The sequence below is a fragment of the Arvicola amphibius genome, chromosome 1 (assembly GCF_903992535.2).
Source record: "Arvicola amphibius chromosome 1, mArvAmp1.2, whole genome shotgun sequence".
In the NCBI taxonomy this organism is placed as follows: domain Eukaryota; kingdom Metazoa; phylum Chordata; class Mammalia; order Rodentia; family Cricetidae; genus Arvicola; species Arvicola amphibius.
The window spans coordinates 5,404,027-5,427,562 of NC_052047.1; the positions used below are offsets into that span (position 1 = coordinate 5,404,027).

Consider the following 23,536-nt stretch of genomic DNA (forward strand, 5'->3'; position numbering starts at 1 on the left):
TATCACAGATGGGAGCCCCACAAAGCTTTCACTGAATGGATGAATGGCAAATATATCCTAGGGAATGTTTGAGGGGGGCTCTGGGTTTTTCCTTTGATTTGAAAGTCTTATTGTTTTCTGAAAGCACCTTCACATTTTAACTTCCAAAGCATATCTTTTAACCAGGTTCTACTTTCATTGCTGAGAGAAACTCAGCCACACAGACATTGGAACTATATGAAATATCTACTATTGTATAACAATCCCAGCCTTAAAGAATGGAAACTTTTCTCTTTGTACCATAAAGGGAAAGGTTGGAGCAGTGCCTCCAACTCCAAATCTTCCCTATTTTACTGTATTTTCTTTCTGACTCTATGAATTGTTTTGGGATGAGAAGACCAAGGGAAGGGCTTCTTATCTGACTCTGAATGCATCCAGGGCCCTCATTACTATTTGCTTTGCTCTAAAGTGTCTTAAAACAATGTGCTAATTTGACTAAGTAGATAGGTCTATTAGCACTAAGAGGGACTGGGATGTCATGTTTTCAGATCTTATTTTTCTAGAGGAACAATATGTTTCTACCTAATTACACACACACACACACACACACACACACACACGATAATTCTGTGTATTTATGTACACACATATATACGTGTGTGAAATTTTATATTCTTGACAGTTTCATAACAATATAATTATTTTTAAGCACAATATACCCCAGAATCTACATTTGTGGGTTCCTTACATTCATAACCACAAATGTCCCCCTTCTATTTGCTGTTATTGTATGTTGTCTTCTGCTTTTTTCCTGTATATTTCCAATCCTGGACTTCAAAAAATTGCTCCCTGCATGTTTACATATTTTCCCATCATGAAGTGTTATTTTTATCACCCACTTAAAGCATTTAAATATTCTACCTTTTTTTGATTCTACTTTTTGATGATAACTTGAGGACAAACTGCAACAAATCTGCATTAAAACCTATGCTGAAGAGCGCTAGGCTAGATGCCAGTCACACATCTTGGAATTGCTCCTAATCTCAGAACTCCGTCCTGTGTCAATGTTTAAAGAGTATAACGATTGCCCAGCGTACTCCTTAGGTGCACAGTAGGTGGATAACTTTATTACTTTCCTCTCAGTAATTGTGACAAAAGTTATTTCAGAACACACACCCACACCACAATGCATTTTTCTTTAAAGCTTCTAAAAAAGTTAATAAATTCTTTTTCTTTTCTTTTCCCAGCTCAATAAAAATCATAAAAGCCATTTTTAGGAGACAAGTCTACCTCATGAAATGGTATTCAAATAACATTGTTTTTTATTGTCATTGATGGCTGGAAACCTTCCATTTTTGTTAACTGAACTGGAAAGAGAATGTTTCTGGTCAAACGCTTTTAGGGCTGATGTGTCACTGTGTTCTGAGAGCGCACGGTAGATACTGCCTTCTGGACGCTGAAGAATTACCAGCTCTGGGTGGCTTATATTGATTTTTGGATCCATTCATTCATGGCTTGTAATATTGGCTGAATTTAATATCATAAAGTAGCTATCCTGGAGGGGTTATCTATATTGTTAAATGCTGAAATTAATTAGGTGCATGGTGATTTTCCTATTTCATAATTTTTTGCATGAAGTAATTAAATACCTTTAGTATTTAGTTTGCTTTAGTCTCTTTATGTCAAAAACTATAATCAATTTAGAATAACGTAAAGGCACATTGGTGATGGAAGAGAGCTGGTTGAGTAAATTCACTGGGAGAACTTTCTATCTTGAGGCACAATTTGAGGTGATATATCTATGAGTCCAGTGTTTGTTCAGCACCTCCACTCCTTTTGATGCAGATGAAGACTGTCTCATTTCCAATCCATAAAACGTGGCTAAGGTAATGTGATAGTTGGCTCCATGGTTAAGTTTAGGCTTCATCTTATCACATTAAGAAATCTTCATGTGGTCTTTGCAGAAGTGAGCCCACATCTTGTCTGAGGGCAATAAACTGGTGTATGAGCTGAGGTGCTGTTGATAGCAGACCCTGACTGGCAGTCAGCAAGGCAGCCTGGACTGTCTTAGAATAGCAGGAAAGGGAGTTCTGCCTCTTGTATGAACTTGGGCTCTAGGGCATTCCCTTAGCCTGTGAATGTCTTGATCCCTCTGATGGTGCATAGACTGTTGCCCCCTAAAAACTGTAGTGTGCTGGATAGTTTAATGTCAACTTGCCACAAGCTAAAGTCATCTGAGAGGAGGGAACCTCAGTTAAGAAAACACCTCCAGCATGGACGGGCTCACTGTGAGCCTTGTCAGTTTGGTTGCTCACCTTCCTGGACTTAGGGGGAGCTGGGAGGACCTTGGACTTAACATAGTGAAGGGAACCCTGATGGTTCTTTGTCTTTGGAGAGGGGTGGAGTGGGGGTATGGGTAGAAGGGAGGGGAGGGAAGGGGGAGGAGATGGAAATCTTGAATAAAAAAAAAACAAAAAAAAAAAACCAAACAAACAAAAAAAAAAGAAAACACCTCCAAAGATTGGGCTGTCCACAAACTTGTAGGGTATTTTCTGAATCAGTGATTGATTGGGGAGGGCCTAGCCATTGTGGGTGATGCCATCTCTGGTTTGGAGGTTCTGGGTTCTATAACAAAACAGGCTGAGCAAGCCATGGTAAGCAAGCCAGTAAGCAGCACCCCTCCATGGGTTCTCCATCAACTCCTGCCTCCAGGTTCCCACCCTGCATGAGTTCCTGTTCTCACTGTTTTTGATGATGAACTGTTATATAGAACTGTGAATGGAATAAACCTGTTCCTCTCCAAGTTGCGTTTGGTCATGGTCTTCATCACAGCAATGGAAATTCTAACGTGGTAAAAGATGTCTACTATTTAAACCATTTTTTGTGGCTCCTTGTTCTATCACGTGAATGAAGGATGTGAGCCTTCCTTTTATCCTTCTCAGACTTCAAGTTTTCTTTTCCGTATGTGTGATTCTTGGAAGGATGATGTCTAGGAAATATGCCACAGTATTTCAGTGACTGAAGGAACTTAAACAGACTTACGTCTGATGGCTACTGTGTCATTAATTTGTTAGTAGAATTATGTTTTGCTATGTTAACCTTTGCTTAAAGTGAGAAGTAAAATGGCCTCTTTACTTAGATATATACCATATTATCTACCACATAAAACTGAAGAGTTCACTTTTTAACATTGGCCATTGAGATAAAAGCAAGCCTTGTCTCAACAGAATTTTCCAGAAAGGACTCTATACCTTGTTTATACTTCTTCAGAAGTGGTGCCGTTCTTCAGAGTAGAATAATATTCTAATAAAACATTCCAGGGGTAGTTTGAAATAAGGCTCTCTGTTGGTTATAAATAATTAGATGGGAATAATAGAATACATAGTGTGAAAAAATAAGACAGACTCTTTAGTATATAATGTAGGCAACAGATCACAACAACATCAGTAGTCTTTAATGAAAACATGGTTTCCCTCATTATACAAACCTACGTCTATGGAATCTGACATTCAGCATATGGAGATTTCAGCTTAACTGCTGTCATTCATTAAAAATGGGTCCTAAAATCTCCTGAGCTTCATATTTCTGCTTTGTGAAGTATAGTGCCAATCCTTTGGGGCAAGTAAGGTTGTATGTAGATTAAGCTTTATAATGTAATCAAAGTGCAAACTATGGTGTATGACATTTTTGATAACCAGTAAATTCTTATTCTCTTCTCATTCAAGTCATAGATATGCGAAGACAGACAGACAGACAGACACACACACACACACATACACACACACGTTCATGCATGGAGACAATAAAGGACTAGTATTATCTCTCTGATTTAGACAGAAGGTTGTTCCTGATCTAATTATGGTGTTCCTTTTATCTTTCTAAATATGAGTAGTGCTCATTAAATCAGTTATATATCAAATGATATTTTCATCCATCTTTATCCTTAATAGGTTGTTCAACATGCATTTTAAGAAGTAAGATCTCTATCAGGAAATTCTACAGGGCTTAGCATACTTTTACAAAGTCTACAATCTGTTTGGGTCTGCTCCCTTGGTATGGAGGAATAAGTTCTCTCTTTGATTCTAGGATGTCAGCTCAATGCACATTGTGATCAGTATGCTTTGCTGTAACAAGAGAAAATGGCAACTTAAACTATGTTTAAGATATTTTATGTTTTAATTGTGTGTGTATATGTATATGTGTACATGTGTGTGTTTTATAAGTACATGTGATTACAGTTGCCCTCAGAGGCCAAGAGGGCATGGGCCCCTGGAATTGGAATTGTCAGTGCCTGTTAGCCACGTGATACAGCAGCAGGCCACTTGTTGGTTTTTGGCCACCCGGCTATCTTAGACCAGAAATATTTACATAGAAACTATATTAATTAAAGCACTGTTGTCTCATTAACCCTAGCTTCTTATTGGCTAACTCTTACATATTAATTTAACCCATTTTTATTAATCTGTTTATTGCCATGTGGCAATGGCTTACCAGCAAATTTACTAGCATCTGTCTCCAGTGGCTCCATGGCATCTCTCCAGCTCTGCCTTCTTCCTCCCCTGCTATAGGCCAAGCCAGTTCTTTATTCACTAACCAATAAAAGCAACACATAGACAGAAGGACCTCCCAAATCAGTCATATGTGCAGGAACCATACCCAGGTCCCTTGCCAAGGGCATCGTGTACTTTTAACTGTGGCTGTCTCCCCAGTTCCTTAAACTTCTTTTGGTAATACAGAGCAACTGCAGAGGATGCTGCTGTAGGCAGAATCTCCCTCTGCTGGGCAATGACGCTGTGCTTTTCTCCGGTCACCAGTGAGAGGATTAACTGGGGTGGCTGCACCTGAGATCTTACTGTTACTGTTACTGTAACCCTTAGACCGCTGTGCAGTCGTCTTTGGGGACATGACATCCCTTTGTGCTGACAAGATGCAAATGAATCTCCATCATTCACCATATCCAGAATGGCTCGGTTGTAGCATAGTCATGGACACTGATGCAAAGACGTTGTGTGACTTTGGTCATATTGATTCCTTAGGCCTCAGTTTCCTCAGGTGAGGATGGATGGAAGTGAGGGCATGGAAGAATGGTCAGAGGACTTTCTAGCTAAAAGCTTAGTCTTGCTCTCCAGACACTCTTCTATTTATAGAAATGTATAGCATGCTTTCCCTCCTCCTTCTTGAAAATGCTGCTGACAAGCACAGTGCTCTCAGCGTTCTGCAACGTGTTTAGTATGCAGCTGTGGGGAAGCAGAGCTGAGAGCTCAGAAAGTAATTACCCAGAGTCCAGTAGCCAGGAGATGTGTGTGTGCGTGTGTGCGTGCTCTCACACGTTTTTATTGTGCATATATACATGTGCAGTGTGTAACCATGAGAATCAGAATATGCACACCCATTTTCTTTAATCTGAATCATGAGGAAAATATAAAATTATTGCCACCCAACACAATAGTTTTCTATTTCCTGACTTTTATTTCTTTGGAAAGCTCAAAACACTTAAATGTTATTAGTATCTTATATAGCTAAGAGATGGGAAGTTTGTGTGTGTTCACGGTGAGCAACATTTACTAAGTCAGGGGGAGGGAAGCATGGAGACTTTAGCCAAGTTTGGCAAGATTTGATGATTAATTGATATCAACCAAGGTTTGAATTAGAAATTTTCCACTTAAAATTCAAAATGTGTCTGAAACAGCACCTCTCCCTCCAGGGTCTTGACACGAGCTTTTGACTGGTTAACCGTGTCAACTCCAAATGTGTATCTTGAAGATCATGCTTTCTCATCTCTTGAAAAATGTGCCAGGGAGAAGATGCTGCTGGGAGTAGACCTGGGAATGGTTTAGAGGAGACTCCTCTGGGAGATGGTGACACCTTCAAATATTTGAAGTCGCAAGTGTCAATAGATGAGCAAACTCAGACTGTGTAGACTATACGCAGGATTAACAGCAGCTGCGTTTTGATTCTGTGCGAGAAGGAACTTTATCAGTTAGAGCTGAGTCTGCGCTAGCCTTCCCCACAACAGTTAAAGCTGCCTGGGTGAATGCTCTTTTGGTGGATCATTGGTTTTTCCATAGAATGCCTTCATTTGGTGGTTTCTGAAATTTAACTCCGTGATTATGTGGATTTTCATTAGCTCAGAACTATTATTTACAAGTTAGCAATGCTCCTTAGCCGAGCTGCTGCTGGAGAGTGTGTAACATAGCGCGGGGTTTAGCTGTGGAATGGGCCGTCACTTTGGCTTTGTGCCCCATTGTGAGCGAGGACTGTTTGAGACCCTGCAAGGCATGAGGATTGACACCACGTCTCACCACTGAAATCCAGCTGGGCATCCTGGATTCACACATGTCATGCCTGCAGAGAGAGTGCCTAACAGTTCCAAAGAGCAGACACACTTTGCAAATGATCAGATCATATTTTCCGAGTCATACACTGCACGTGGTTTTAGCAATGAGTACATGAATGAGTACATAAAAATCATTTCATGCATGGGAGATTTTATATTTTATTTGGATAGGAATTTTTATATTTTAATAGACTCTTAAATTTATAAAGTATTGGAGACTCCTATCTAAAGAAAAATAAAATCATAAAATGTAGAATATGATTTTCTTTATAATGGTTGGTCAAAACGTATCTTTAGTTATTTATAGCTTAGAAAACATTATGTATTTTATAATTCTTTGTAATTCAGGAAATTTTTTCAGAAGATGTTAGAATTAGATTTCAGGAAAATTTCAGTTGAGTCCATTTGATGATCCCATTCTGATCTCGTACATTTCAGTGTATCGCAGTGGTTGACTTAACTCATGTGATACCTTGTTGCTAGGGCAGTGTAAACCTTCTGAGTACAGGCAGAGTAGGAAATGGACAAATTCGGGGTTCAGTTCCAGGTTAATGCTCTTTTGAGCTCATCCGGGGATTCTGATCGAATACATTTGAATGTAGTGCCTTGCAGGTTGTGTTTCCCACGTTGGTATTTTGAAGCCCTACTTCATAATTTAAATGCGGTACTTGGATAGTGTGTGTCAGCATTCATGTAAAATGTTCTTTGCTTTGTCTCATAAATACCATGACTTCAGAATCTTTAGCATCAAATAGAACAGTCTTTAACATCAACATTTCACGTCACTTACTGACCTATAAACAGGATTTAGTAGGAATCATCGGCTAATTGCATTCTGGCACCACATACTGCCGGTAATTTGATCATAAACTCGTGGGGCCTTTTTTTGTACCTCAAAACTTCAATAAAACTGTGTTTTGTGATAGAGACTGAGGGAGAATTATTGTTCTTGTTTGGAACATCCAGAAACTAGTCCAGCTGCTGAGATAAATTCCTGTGAAGTAGGCCTCACCTAAGTGAGCTTTTCAGAATGAATGGGTTGGTTTTGCAGGCCAGTTTGGGTTCTATTAAATCCTTAAATTCAATCTTACATCCTGCTGTGATAATTCTTCACATCCATTATTGTCTACCCTTCTCCTTGACTCTTTTCTGTGTGCCTGTTAGCTAGATGATAAAAACAACAAAGGCAACCCCAAAAATAATCCACAAGGCCTTGTGTATGGGTGTTCTTTATTGAAATGAAGCTAATTCATCTCAATGCTCTTGAATTTTGTTTCTGATAGTAATGCCTTTTGTAGGAGGTGATACCTTATTTTCAACAGTCCTATGACCTCACAAGGATCTACAATAAACAATCTTCCATGATCTATTTTACCCTGAAAGTCATATTATAATCTTTCCATATATAGACTTCCATTGCCTTTCTGTCTTTCTTCCCTACAAAACTCAAATCCTGGTTAAATCCATTTCCTCAAAGGAGTTACAATGGCACACATCAGTGACCCCAGCCACCTGGGAGCCCAGGCAGGAGGTCACAGGCTGGGGACAGCCCCAGGCAGCAAATCTCTTTGAATAGCAGAAGGATGCTGGAGAGAGAGCTCATGGCCAGTAACAGCACTGTATCAGACAGGCTGCGCACCTGTGCCGCTGCTCTGGAACTCTGGTCCTTTCCCATTCCCACCATCCTACAGTGACAGCGTCATCTGCTCACCCCTCCTCTCAAAAGTACAGCACTCCTTCATATACCCTCTAGCTCTGTTTTCTATTTCATAATCAAAAACCTAGATGAAGGAACAGCCACAAACCTCCCACCAGTTCATCCTGCAGGTGCTGTCATTGGAGTCCGGCTAATCTCCGGTGTCTGGAAGGATGGTGCAGAGCCTTTCCCACTACAGTAGCCCTGGATTTGTATCTCTGCCCACTTCGGGGCACATCACAAGTAGAAGTGCCTCGCCATCATAATATTCCTTTGTCTGGCCTACAGAGTGAGTTCCAGAACAGCCGGAACTGTTAACAAAAGAAACCATGTTGCCTTTAATCCCAGTTCTCGGGAGGCAGAGGCAGGTGGAACTCTGTGAGTTCGAGGCCAGCCTGGTCTACAAGAGCTAGTTCCAGGACAGGCACCAAAGCTAAAGAGAAACCCTGTCTCAAAAAACAAACAAACAAACAAACAAAAAAAAACGCCCAAAAACCAAAAAACCCACAACCAACAAAAATGCTAGTTCTTCGCTCTATTTATTCAATAAACATGGACTGTCTTCTAACTGTGTCTTTCTCTGGTATTTTTCTGACTGAATATTCTTTCAGATTTTTAGAAAATTCATTTATTTTATATTTTTGAGTGCTTGAATTTCAAACTTTTCCAAAAAGTACTTCAGTTAATCTGCTTCCACTTTGGTGCTTACTAGTGTTCATTGCCATATATTTCCAATATGAAAAATTAGAATGTTAGGGTACTAAATATGCTAATGTCATGAATCTATAGAAATAAGGGAAAAGAGGAGGGTGTATGTTTGGGGTAAAATCAGCATTCCTATTTAATAGGTATCATATCTTAGGTAGTTATGCAAATAATTTCAATGTATACCTTCAAACACACACACACATACAATGGGGACTATAAAAAGAATGTAGAAAATTCTAGTAGGTCTTAGAAATACTATGAAGTCTCATATCAATGAAGTTACATGAAATAATTTGGTACTTAATTTTTCAAATGTATTTACTTATATTTTCAATAAAATATTTTCTTTTATTTTAAAGTTGTAAAGGCAGTAAAAAGAACAATACTAAAACTACTTGTTTTATATGTGCTTAGTGAGAATGAGCTTATACAACTAAGGTGTTAAGAACTTGAAAAACAAATGAATTGAAAAATGCCCTTACAACTCAGTTATAATTAAACATACATTTTGTCATTTCAGCAATGTGTGACTATTTTAGAACATCACCATATGCACTAAAACCACTGTTTCCCTAACCTAAGTACTCATCATTTTATATATAAAAAAATTTGCAAAGAAGCCTAATTCCAGAGCTGAGGCTTACTTAAATTGAATAATGATGCAAAACCCCAAAGATTGTCTCCATTTGTGATATAAAACTTTTCTTCAGTGAGAGTCAACAATTATATCAGGTATTCATGTAGAATTTAGTTAAGTTTTGTCTCAATAATTGTCAGTATAAGGTTGAACTTAGTTGATGTTTGCTAAAAAGAATTTTGTCAATTCCTTCACAACTGAACATCAGTTGTAGGGTTTTTTAGATATGCAAATAAAATTGTGAGAGAGAAGAAAGCTTAGAGCTTATTATTTTTTTTTTTCAAATTCGGGGTCCATGTGCTTCCATTGCTGGTGAGATGGAGGTGTTTCAGGTATAGAATGATGTGGAACTTGAGGCAAACTTCGCATGTCTTTTTGGAACCCAGATTCAAGAGAAAATAAAGTATTAATACAGAAGTGATATTTCACATTAAAACAGCCAGGACTGTACAGGAGAAAAATACAAGTCGCATATGAGATTTAAGGATGAAGCACATGAATTGAAAAACTTTCAAAGTTGGTTTGAGGCATGTGGTGTATAAACGAAATTTACCCCCTTATATGCAGGTATTTGAATGCTTAGTCTTCAGGATGTAACACTATTTGAGAAGGGCTAGGAGCATAGCCTTTTGGGAGGAAGTGTGTCACTGGGAGGTGGGCGTTGAAGTTTCAAAAGCCCATGTCAGGCCCAGTCTCTCTCCCTCTGGCTACGGATCAGGATGGAGATCTCAGTTACTGCTCAGCACCTGCCTACATGCTGCTGTCAGCATGCCCTCTGCCATGATGATAGTGGACTAAACCTCTGAAACTGTAAGCAAATAAAATAAATAAAATAAATAAATAAATAAATAAAATAAAATAAATAAAATAAAATAAAATAAAATAAAATAAAAAATATGGTGTCTCTTTACAACAATATAACAGTGACTAAGACAGAAGTTGGTACCAGGGACTGGGATATTGTTGTGGCTGGCTGAACCATGTTCTTTGTGGAGCAATATGGAAGACTTTGGGACGTGGGGTTAGGAAGGCAGTTGAAAACTTCAAATGGGACTGAATGGGCCATCCTAGTAGAAGCATGGAAAACAGTACTAAGGGCAATTTGAACTACGGGAGTCCAGGGGATTATATTAGTTAGTACCCTAGAGACCTTTCTTCTGATATGTTGGCAAAGAATGGGTCTGCTTTGTGCCTTTGTCCAAAAAGTCTGCTTGAGATTAAATTTGAGAATTTTGGATTAATGGCCTTGGCAGTAGAGATTTCAGGACAACCTAGTGTTGACTCTATAGTGTGGTTGTTACTACTTTCTTTCACATAGATTTATAATGAAAAGGAGCAAGCTGGACAAAGCCTAGCTTTTCAAACCTCAATATATTTCTTGAATATTAACATTAATTTTTATTAATCTCACATTCGTTTTGCTATGTTTTATGTTGAGGCCACAAGATAATGCCTGGGATACAGTTGACACTAAGTAAGTAAATGCTAACCCAGTAGACTGAGGGTTGAAATATAAAATGTTGAGCTTGAGAAGAAAAGGAGCACCAGGAAGTGTAATGGAGCTAAGTCCAGTGTTCAAGGAGATAGAGTTTAAAGAAAAGCTTGATGCTAAATGAAATAAAATGAGTGGTGACCTCAACAACACCCCCATCCAGCTAAGCTTCCAACATGTGAAAGGGAATTAAAGAAGAGCCTAAACAGTGGCTGAATCCATCAGCAACAGAAAACTGATACTGACATAATAGAATGGGGGGTTATTAACTCTTTGAGAATATCATACATGCATACAGTATATATTAATCTTCCCACATGTGTCTATTCAAGCAGAAGAACTTGCCATTTTCTGCCAGGTGGTTCTAGCTTTAGAGTCAAGGATACAAGGAAAGGGGTATGAACTCTCTTTCTGCAACTAATGAAAGCCACTGAGACTAGATAAATGTCAGGGCATCTATGCATGGAGGCCCAGAGTGTCCTTTGTGTGAAGCCGTGAAGGTGACTGAAGCCTGGATTGCCTTGGAGACCCCAGAATGATGGAGATGCCAGGGTCCTGGGGTATCTGCCCAAGAAATCTACAGATCATATATAGAACCAGCTCATGAGAAAGAAGCGCGTTACAGTCAACAAAGCTGACAGGAGTTAGAAAGAAGTTGAACACTTTAACATCAAACAAGGAGATGCAAAATTTGGAGTTTACCGTGTTGATTTTCAGTCTTGCTCTGGTCAAGTATTTCCTCACTGTGCTTTCTTCCTTATGTTTTAAAGTGCTAATGCATATTCTGTGCCATTGTATGTTGGAAGTATGTGATCTGCTTTTTTTATTTTGTTTTTTTTATTTTTCCATTCAAAAATTACTCTTCCTTCCCTCCTCCCATTCTCCTCCTGCTCCCCCACTCACTCTCCTCCATCCAGCTCCCTCCTTAAGAGAGGGCAGGGTACTCTGCCCTGTGGGAAGTCCAAGGCCCTCCCCCTCCATCAAGGCCTAGGTAGGTGTGTATCCAAATAGACTAGAGTCCCAAAAAGGCAGTACATGCAGTAGAAACAGGTCCCAGTGCCATTATCAATGAGAATCCAGTTAAGAGATTGCCATGAATCTTAGAAGAGACTTTGAACTTTGAAGTTTTAAATAGTCTTCAGACTGATAGACTATGGGGACTTTTAAAGTTGGACTGGATGTCATTTTGCACTATGATATTGTTACAAGCTTATGGAGTCAGGAAGTGAAGTGTGGTAACTTGAGGAAAACTGGCACCGTAGGTTTGGTAACTAAGAAAAGGCATAGTCATAGAATTCCGAGAACTAGGTATGGACTCTGCTTTACTGCTAAAAGTATCTCAGCCATTAGAATACTCCCCTAACATTTGTCTTTTTAGTGCCAGCTATATCCCAGACATGAACTTATGGCCTCCATGTAAACCAGCAAAAGGATGAGGGCCGTTGCCCCCAGAGGATGCAATAATCAAGCAATGGGGTGGGATTTGACAAACTAAGCTAATCTTATTCTTCTTACAACTTCATGGAGTGCATTTTCTTCTTCGTTTGTGTGGTGTTACTCCAGACATTTTTCATCTGAAGTGTCATGAATATAATGCTCTGGGTTTTCAGACGCAAAGTAGCCAGGTGGACATAGTCTAATTTAGATCTACTAAGACCAAGTGTTGGTACAATGCTCAGCTGAAGATGGGACATCTGCACCCCCACTCCCTCCTCCCAAGTCTCTGGGGCACCTGAGGGGAAGAGGGGGACGGAAGAGGGGTTGAAAGGATGTAAGGGCCAGAAGGCCAGAAGCATCAGGTGAAACAGTACCTTCTGAACATGACAGGGCCACCATGCTCATGAATCCACAGCAGCTGTCTGTGTTTTCCTCCACAAGATCTGCACAAGAGTAACCTAGTAAATATTCCACCTGGATTGGCCAGGGGTCTTGAAGGCACCCCTCAAATAGCTGAGGAGCTGTTGTCAGTTGATATAGGTAGAGTCCTTTTTAAGGGTGTGGCCCCTGGTAGGTCAACCATGTTCTAGTTGATGGCTCCAAGCCTACAACATATGTGCAGCAGAAAATGTACCAGATGGCTTATTAAAAATTAATAACTAAAAAGAGGACATGAAGTTGGAAGGCATGGGGGAAGATGGATCTGGAAGGGGTTAGAAGGAAGAGTAGGGAATATGATTGGTATTCAGGTACGATAGTCCCAAAGAATTAATAAAAACATATTTTTAAAAAGGGAACACATTTGAAAGGGAACAGGCTCCTTTCTGGAATGGATATGGGTAAGAGATAAGGGGATAAAAATCAAGTTGACTCCCATATTCAAACAAACAGCCCTGAAGATTACAAGACAGAAGTTTAAGGTTAAACTTTATAAAGTAAGGAGCCTGTTAATTCTGTGATGTTTCCAAGACATCCAATTAGAGATTGGGTTCAGTTATACACATGAGTTAGGACTTTTGAGTAACAGATCTTGGGTAAAGGTAAAATAGTATCTCCTGCAACAGTATGATGCTGATACATGCTGCTTAAATTATGTAAAAGATTACACTTTAAGATACTCCGTGTCTTTTTCCTAAAGTAATCAGCACTTTCACAGTAAGTATCTCATAGCAGTGAACACAGTTCCCTGAGATAAGCACATGGGGGTTACAGAGCTAATTCCTTCAGGACCTGAGGCACTTAAATAAGCACACTTAAAGGTACTGAAGACACAAAGGAAAAGGATGATGAGCTATCACAATCATGATTCAAACCACCTGCTACAAACAGAACCACACAAATACCAGCTTTATCAACACCAGCCTAAAAGATGAACGTAACCACAGAAATGCACCTAGGACATAAGTGATATCTAATACTCGTGATTTGGAGCCTGGGGATGTTGGAGTCCCTTCACAGTTAGCAGAGTCACATTAGCAGACAGAAGGCACAGAGTCAGAAGTGTGCTAAGGTGGGCTCCAGGAAGAGAAAGCTGTCCCTTCCCCTGTGCATATGGCTGATCCTTTTCATGGCTCCACATCCTGTATGCGGAAACCATTTGCAGTTCCTGTGGCTCTCTTAATGCATCAGTTTTACAGATATCAAGAAATAGTACCAACGCATGAGCTGCAAGAGTGCCTTCCCAGCTTCAGGTTATTTTAGACGGGGCACACTTTCACTGCAAGCTGATTTCGAGAGTCGCCATTTTACCATTGAATCCCTTGCTCAAGGAAAGATGGTGCCTTTGCTACACCCTCTTTAGTGGGTTCTGAGAGCTTCTAAGCACTAATGTGCATCCACGCTAACATAAAGTACTTAAGTCTACTCACCCTTTGGATTCTGTTGTTAAGAAATGGGTAAAGGTGAGAAAAGAGTCTCAGGCCTGAGAGAAGTGTGGGTTCTCATCCATTTATGGATAATGAACAAAACATTCCAGCTAGAATACAGTGGCCATGAATGGAGGGCTGATGTCATTCTTTCTAATGTGGGGAATTTTGGCAATGAATGGGTGCATTGATGTGTATTAGCAGAGGCAAAATTACTGCTGTTGAAATTCACTGCAAATAAACAGATTCTTAAAACATAAAAGCATGAATAAATTTTATATTGATAATTTAGATATTTAAAAGATAACTCAAGCATAATTATTGTTTGTATATCCTCATTAGTTTTAACAATAAATTTAGCAATCTTTCTGTATGTAATATTCTGTAACCAGAGACTACTTGTTCATTTCCTGGCCACCTAGACCTGAATAATCACACAGAAACTATACTAATTATAACAATGCATGGCAAATGAATTAGGCATATTCCTAGCTAGCTCTTATATATTAAATTAACCGATTACTACTAATCTGTGTATCACCATGAGGCTGTGGCCTACCGGTAAGGTTCCAGTGGCTTCTCTCTCCTTCAGCAGCTACATGGCATCTCCTTGACTCCACCTACTCTCTCTATATCTCTGCTCAGATTTCCAACCTGGCTTTACTCTGCTAAGCCATTGGCCGAAACAACTCTATTCATTAGCCAGTAAAAGCAACACATACATAGGACTTCCCACATCAGTATCATTTTACTAGTGTTTTTCTGAAATGGTCAGGGTTTTTTTTAATGATTTTTTGTGTTCATAAAATTCTGGATTTTCAAAATAACATATGAAATTAAAATGTTGAAACATGGAATGCAGGTGTTCAATTAAAGATATTCAAGGGACTAAGGAAAAAATGGATAAATTAATAATATTCTCAATTTTGATTAATTTTTTATATTTGACATACCTTTCCTTTCCCTTTTCTTCTTCCTTCTTCTCTATACATGTGCAGTGTGTGTGTGTGTGTGTGTGTGTGTGTGTGTGTGGTGTGTGTGTGTGTACATGTGTGTACATCCTGTGAGTTTAAATGAGCATCCGAATTTGGAAGAATTGTCATTCCATCAAGGTAAAGCTCTGATCAGAGAGAACGCTGTAAATGTTGTCATTGGAAAGCCAGTGCCTCTCCACTCTTCAGTCCTTGAAACCCGTATGACAGGACTAGACATTGTAGTCCCCAGGAGGTGACAGTTCTGGAGGCTCTGCCTTTACAGATGACATTAGCAGCTGATGAAAAGACAGCTGAGACTAGCTCGAGCATCAGCCATGTGAGGTCAGAGTAAGATCTACTGCCTGCAAGGAACTGTGCCCGGATGCTGAATGCGCTGCTGCTCCAGCATCTAGAGTTGTGAGAAGGGTTCTCCCATTTGTGAGCTCCATTGTCTGCGGCACCAGAGCTCTCAGAAGGAATGTAACTGATAAGAAGAGTATGTGTATGTAACTGGTATTGATTAGAGTTGCATACAGCCTATAACCCTGCTAGTCCAACATGACTGGCTTCAAAAAGAAAGGCCAGGAATATGGAGGTTGTTCAGTTCGTGAGACTGGGTGTCTCTTCAGTTCCCAGAGAGCTGCTGGTCTTCATTCTGCGTTGGAATCCTGGGAAAGTAGTTTCTCATACCCAAAAATGCCTCAGGAAAAGATCAGATGAACGCATGGATGCCTCGGAGAGTGAGGAAGAGCAGGCAAAATGCAAAGGCTTCCTCATTCCACGGCCTTTGAAGGGGCCTGCCATCAAATGATGTGGCCCAGATTTAGGATGGGTTGACCGACCTCAAATGATTCAGTCGTAGAAATCTTTCACAGGTGTGTGTAGCTGCTTGGGTTTTAGTTGATTCCAGATGTGCTCAAGTTGATAACAAGAATAGTCATCACAACATTTAATTGGACTAAGGCATACAAATGTATGTGTTCAATCCCTGGGGAATGGTCTTCAAAGGATCAGCAGCTTTGAAATAGATACAGATGTTCCTTTAGGAAATTGTTTGGCTTTATTTGATCATAACAAAGAAAATACAGAGCAAAATTCAGTATTTAATGCTTTAATAAATTAGTCTCTCTCCTGGGAGGTCTTCTTGTGAAGCTTGGACCTCTCCAGGTCTTGAACTTGCAGCACTTACCATGCTTTAGCCTCCTGTCTGCTAGGATCACAGGATGCACCATAATGCATGGGTTACTGATTCATCTTTTGTAAAGACCTTTAGTGTAAAGTTTAAATAAGCAGCAGGATAGTAAACAATTCAATTTATTGCAATTAAATGACAATTTTGGAGTAGCAAAGGCATTCCAACTAGTCTCTGCAGCCCTCACTTAATTTATATTGCACCAAGTTGTAATTTCCTAGGTTTCAATTGCAGACTGGTATTCCGGTGTATAGTGTTAGTTGAAACACGGAGAGACCACAGATGAAGGGTGCTTCAACAGCCATTAAGAGGAACACAGTAAGGGTTAACACGAGATGCTTGTCAAAGCTGGAAAAAGAGCAGGAAAGGAAACCTGTCATGCACGTGCCCCACCACCTCTGAGATGTAGCCAGTCTTCTCCTGGGAGGGGTCATAGACTCTACTCCAACCTCATTGTCCTGACTTCCAGATATATTGTTGTCTTGTGCTTAAAAGTAGCTATTTGTAGCACAATAATAAAATCCCAGAGACAGATATTGGGGTTCAACCTGAAAACCAGAAAAGCAAAGCAGACAGCTCCTGGCTTTTACCCCTATCTCAGTCTAAAAGTGTCCACCCTGCTTCCAGTTTTCATTTCCCTTTGCTCTGAGATTATGTCTTGTGAGTGAATTCCAAATGCAGAAGTGCGTTGGCAGATTCAATAACAGGATGTGCAGTGGTAAAAGTGGGACTGTGTCCTCTTCGGTCGTTACCACTTTGGTGGTAGTTTGAACGCAATCAGCCCCCATAATCTCATAGGGAATGGCACTATTAAGATGTATGACTTGGAGTAGGTATAACCTTGTAAGAGGAAGTGTGTCACTGTGGGGGCAGGCTTTGAGGTTTTCTATGCTCAAGATACCACCTAGTGTTTCAGTTGACTTCCTGTTGCCTGCAAGATATTGAACTCTCAGCTAAAACTCCAGCACACATCTGCCTGCAGGCCACCATGCTCCCTGCTGTGATAATGGACTGAACCTCTGAATCTGTAAGCAAGCCACCCCAGGTAAATGTTTTCATATATAAAAATTGTGATGATCATGGTGTCTCTTCACAGCATAAAAACCCTAACTAAGATAGTTGTGAAAGTCAGATAATTGAAGGCACTAGATAAACAGAGAGGTTTTTTTGTTTATTTCTTTTGTTTGGTTTTTAACCAAAGCCCAAGTTTTAGTGTAGAATTTGGTTGGACAGGTGATGGATTGGGATATTTAAGATGCTCCAATGATGTTGTTCTTGTTCTTGTTGGAGAGGTGATACATGTGGATTCACCCTTGCCACCTCGATGTGTTAATATGATTACGAACATTTTAAATAATAAAGAGAAGGTGGACAAGAAAAAGGTTCACATATATGATCGCTGGGGAAAAACAGTGCGTGCATAGGTGTGTGAGATTGTTAGAGATAAAACCGATAAATGATGAGAATAAAATTTGCCAGCAGGTATGTATACACACACAAGTATTTACATAAATTTCCACAAAGAGACAAGCATAATCCTATAGTCTTATATGACTGGATTAAGTGATGGGGCATAGTAACAGATGGCCATTTATTCTAATGATGAATGTGTTGTAGGAGGCTGCTTGTTTGTTCCCAGCTGCTCAGGCCTGAAATAACCACAAAGAAACTGTATTAATTAAATCACTGTTTGGCCTATTAGCTCAGGCTTCTTACTAACTCTTTCTTACATCTTAAATTAGCCCATAATTCTTGTCTGTGCTAGCCATGTGGCTTAATATTTTTATCAGTGAGGTGTTCTCATCTTGCTTCCTCTGTGTCTGCGTGACAACAACAGAATGACTCGTTCCTCTTCCCAGAATTCTCCTGTTTTGGTTGCCCTGCCTCTACTTCCTGCCTGGCTGCTGGCCAATCTGTGTTTCATTAAAATACAAGTGACAAATCTTTACAAAGTACAAGACCTTTGTCCCATAGCACTCCCCCCACCTTTTATTCAAAATAAGAACTCTGAAATGAATCTCCTGTGTTTAGCTTTTTTTTCCTGAGTATTATCCTTAACAACTTGCAACCAACATTCTAAACAAAGACAAACATCTATAATCCATTTTTTGGGAATGTGGGCATACTTTTCCAGGATACTTCCTGCTTATTGGGGGCACTGATAAACTTATGGGAACCTAAAAAAAACTGAGAATTATGATCAAGTCCTGACTAGAGTATTCTGTGAGGTTTGATCATCTCAGCCAGCAGTCTTGAAACTCTTCTGGATGTAGAACTCAGAGACTGGGCCATCTGCTCCTATTGGAGATTTCTCAGGGGAGTCTTCCTTGATAAACCTGATTTTTCTTAACCCAAAATGAATCCACAGCCTCTTTTTTCTTGTTGAAACAAAAGCAAAACCTCTTCTCCAAAGTAACGTATCTTTTGACTTCAATTTTGAAGTCAAGGCATTTTCAAAATATGTATGTTGGATTAATCCAGCATCATTTATAATCAAATGTGTTTTAGCAGTTGTTGCTCTTTCCTCAGCCATCAAACAATTAAAAGACGACATAATAACATAGTATTCAGACTCTCTGTATTTTCTATCTTTACATGGCTTTATTTTAAACTCTATTTCTTTTGTTTTTAATTTTTGGTTTTTTTGAGACAGAGTTTCTCTGTATATCTTTGGCTGTCCTGGCACTCACTCTGTAGGTCAGGCTGTCCTTGAACTCACAGAGATCCTCCTGCCTCTGCCTCCTAAGTGTTGGGATTAAAGATGTGTGCCACCACTACCCAACTACTTTCTTTTTTGTTTTAAAAACTTTATACTTTTTATTTTCTTTCCCAAGCCTATATATATATTTTAATCACACTCTAAACCATTCAGAGGTTTTTTCCATCTGAATCTATCTTTACTGTATATTTCTCTTTTACTTATCACACGAGTCTTTAATTTGCTAAGCAATGTGGCTAGGATTAAAGCTGTAGCTTTAATGGCTGGATCCACCGTATTCCATAGCTTTCTGGGAGTCTAGCCTCATGGCAGAGATACTGACCAGAGCCATGTTTATTGCTGAAACTCTATGGAGTTTCAACATCCCTGCCACACCAAGAAGCCTGTTATCAGCTACTTATAAACATCATTTAAGTGTTTGGTGTTGGGGCCTCTTACAAAAGCTGCAAGATGTTTGCTGCTAAAGCTGAGTCAGGACGCCTCTTTTAAATGAGGTGCACTTACCTCTAGAGCCCACTTGAGAAAATGCTACAAAGAAGCTGTACTTAGCTCTGTTCTTTTTGTGTCTAGAATTACTTCCCAAACTCTCTCAGCTTTTAAGTGGATTTTGTTCTCCACATTGGCACCATTCTGTTAACCAGGGTTTCTGTCTCGCCTGGTCCCACAGCCATTCAGTCCCAAAGAAACACACAGAGGTCTACATTAATCATAAACAGGTTGGCCTATTAGCTCAGGCTTCTTATTAGCTCTTATATCTTACATCTTAACCCATAATTCTTGTCTGTGTTAGCCACGTGGCTTGGTACCTTTATCACCAAGGCATTCTCATCTTGTTTGCTCTGTGTCTGAGTGACAACTGCAGACTGACTCTTTCCTCTCTCCGGAATCCTACTGTTCTGGTTGCCCCGCCTATACGTCCTGCCTATGCTTTCTGCCTGTCTACTGGCCATTCATCATTTTATTAAACTACAAGTGATAAATCTTTACAAAGTACAAGACATTGTCCCACACCTGGGAATTGTAGGGGTGGATCAGTATCTTATGTCCATGTTGTTTATAGTTCTTCAGCAAATATTCTAGAAAGTAGTTGGAAAATCTCCTTAAAGATAAGCTTTTATTTTTATCTACATAGACAAGTGGGGGTGGGGGGAGAAAGATTGCATGATCATGAATTAAAAATGACCTAATAGGAAATGAAAACCTCCAGACAGCGGTTTAACTGTGCAGCATTAACAATGCCTGTCTGCAGGTGTATTTGTTAGAACCCGGCCCGTAACCACAGAGGAGCTGAAGATCATAGGGATTTTTATAGTGCCTGCTTGGGCACAAGGAAGGAGAGAGAAATATTTTTTGCAGATGTAGTTCAACACAATAAACTATGTGCTTGTTCAATTACTGGAAATCCCAAGAAGCAGACTCCTGTCTGGGCCTCTGGAAGGCTTCCTGGGCACTGGAGAGCTGAATCCCTAGGGCGCTCCCAACTCTGGGAAACCCCAGAACCATCAAGCTGCCAGAACACACACACACACACACACATCTCTGAAGTTAGAGAACCCTGAGCTGGGAGCCTGTCCTGAAGCTGTTGCTGTCACGGCTGCACCATGTCAGGGATAAGGGATTGGGTCCTGAAGGTCACTGCTACCTCCTGCCAGCCTAAAATGTGGAGGATAGCACCAATCTCTGCATCAGAGAAACAAACATACACATCTTCTGCCAACCAAAGAGTGACAGAAGATGGTGACCACCCTGGCTCTGCCTGTTGGAATCCAGACTGCCAGCTACAAATGGGTCGGGACTGGAAATTTAACTTTGAGGTTTCTTTCACACAAGAATGTTATGCAAGGGTCAGATAACATCCAATGAGACAACTCACAGTATTTCACACAACTATGGATGGTCAGGACTGTGATTCTGAGGGAGAAAAGAGGTGGCCAGGGTACCACGTAAACTTGACCTTGGTTAGAAGAGATAGCCTATGTGCCTTTAAGAGACTACGAGGTGAGCATTGTTTCATTAGAAACACAAACCAGCATATTAATGGTCAAAGTCAGACATCTATATGGTTACAGAGTATCTAGATTTTAGTAATATTTCTTCTTAGTCGTTTGTATCATGAGATGAACTTCAGAATCACAAAGCAGCATGGTAATTAAACTAATTTATAAATAGCTGAAAGACTAAAAGTTGCTAATTAGTGTTCTTACATCTAGTTATCACATGTGAGATAATAATTCATAGTTTATCCTGACTGTGTTGTGTAATAAGCCCAACCAAAACACAGATTTTTAAGAGTCACAGAAGGTATTTTTGCTGGGTGCTCACGCTAGCCAGGACACTAAGATAACTCCTTCACTCCTTCTGACCAGCCAGTCCGGCTGTTTGGCCTCTGGTGTGAGTGTGCAGAAACTGACACTAGAGAGTGTGCACTGCTCTCTCGTGAGCACAGACTGGTGAACAGCAGGGCTGAGATTCTTAGCAAAAACCGCATCAAAGAAGAGCTGCCAGAGGCAGAGAGAGTGCAACCCGGAGTCGGGAGAAACTGAGGAGTGGTCTGCCTGGCGAGAAACCCAGGGGTTGGCGTTTTATCAGTTATTCCCTGGGACTTCGGGGAAACTGACCAAGGGTCTGCCTGCCGAGAAACCCAGGGGTTGGCATTTTATCAGTTATTCCCTGGGATCTCAGGGCTTGGCCCACCGTCGGCAGGGCTTTCTTTAAAGTGAGTGATGGGTTCCTGTAGCTGCTATCCTTTACCTTCTCCTGAGAAGGAAACCTGAGTCTTGTACTTACAAGTCCACCATTTCCCTCTGCACTGTTTGTTACACGCCAGCTCGCCTGACACCTTCCTCTCCCTCTACTCTCATTGCTGGGATAAAGGTAACAAGTACTACAGCAGGGTTCAAATACTAACACATGTAACATGATGGTTTAAAAAGTGCCTTTAAAATGGTTCCATTAGCTAACTTTGTGTGGGATGGGGAAGCTTGGAGAGGTTGGAGGACACCTGGATCGCATTGGTTTTCTCTTTCCACCATGCAGGCCCTGGGATTCAAACCGGTGTCATCAGGCTTGGCAGCAATTTCCTTCCTTGGTCTGATACGCCATCTGAGCAGCCCGCGTCTTTTTCTTTCTGCTTCAAAGCAACATAGGTGCAAAGTGGGTCCCTAGATATCATCCTCAGAGACACGGGGGTAGATAGCTTCATCAACAGTGTGATAGGACCGCAGAGTGAGCATGTGAATGCATGGAAGGGCTGATAGCCCTACCCTAGATTTCACTGACACTTCAGGATGGCGTTGCTTTATTTAGTCTGGGACCACATGTTCTGAGAGTATTGATAGACTGGAGTATATTCAGAGGAAGCAGCGCAGATGGAGATGGGACTTGACGCTACGCTGTGACAAATGGCATGAGGACACTGGTGATATTTGTGATGGAAGAACAGACTTTGGGGAAAGTAATGAAAGCTGACTTTCCGAGATTCACTTGGTCCTTTGAAGGATTTCAGACTCAATGGTTTATCATAACAAAGGGGAATACTTTATATGGGTTATCCTTGAAGGCAGGGCCAACAGAAGTCATTGGTAACCATGGAGAGATGACTATCTTTGTTAGAATCATGGTATTTCTACTCTCAAAGCTGCCCACTAACAGAATGATCTGGCCTGCTCTTAGTGAGCTGTTATATTTGAAGTAACATAAGCAGAAAAAAAACCCAAGCATCTGATGGAGATATTTTAGAGAAAATTAAAGATTAGATGGAGGCATGTACTAGGCAAAATAGAGAGTTACATCCAAGTCACCCTGTGAGCTTCTCATTACCTAACAGTTTACTTCACATCGATAGAGAAAGCGCCACTCTTCTTTGGGTTTTGGTTCAATTGAGCCCTAAGTGATCAACAAATCTATAAAGTTAACAGATCAGATTTGGAGATTCTGTTTGCTTATTCATCCAGTCAACTGGGCAAAACCAGGAAACCCTAAAGTTTCTGGTCTGCAGCACCAACATTTTATGGGTATATCATGAGATACAGAAGTAAGAAGGTCCCTCTCACTTTATTCTTTGACGTCTAAAAGCACACTTTGTCTATGTGAGGGACAGTCCTGTTGAGGTTGCTTTTAAAATGCATGCTAATTTATCACTGTTGGCCGATTGAAGGATTCCTATGTTAGTAGCATTTACTCCTCTCTCGGTACTGAGCGGCTGCTATTTGCTAGAAGAGCATCTTCTGATAGTGTGCCTAACTTTGACCCTTGTTAACAGTGCACCAATGTGCTCTGATGATCGATCAACCTATGCTTTCATGAATTTATAATGATAAATTATATAATAGACTGTAAAAACTGGATCTTGTAACTGGGGAAAGAACAGATGTACACCTAAAATAACCAAAGAACCCCCAGTCTATCACAGATAGAGTCTGCCTACATAGTATATTGACAGACGAGAAATTCAAGCTCCAATAGATGGAATGACTTAACATTCTCATGTGCCCTGTGGAA

At 40.3% G+C, this 23,536-nt stretch overlaps 1 protein-coding gene across 1 annotated transcript in view; it reads left to right on the forward strand.

Moving 5' to 3' along the window:
- Mapk10 (mitogen-activated protein kinase 10) overlaps positions 1-23,536 on the forward strand; it is a 295,793-nt gene that overhangs the window by 197,922 nt on the left and 74,335 nt on the right. The gene's annotated exons all lie outside the window — the stretch shown is intronic.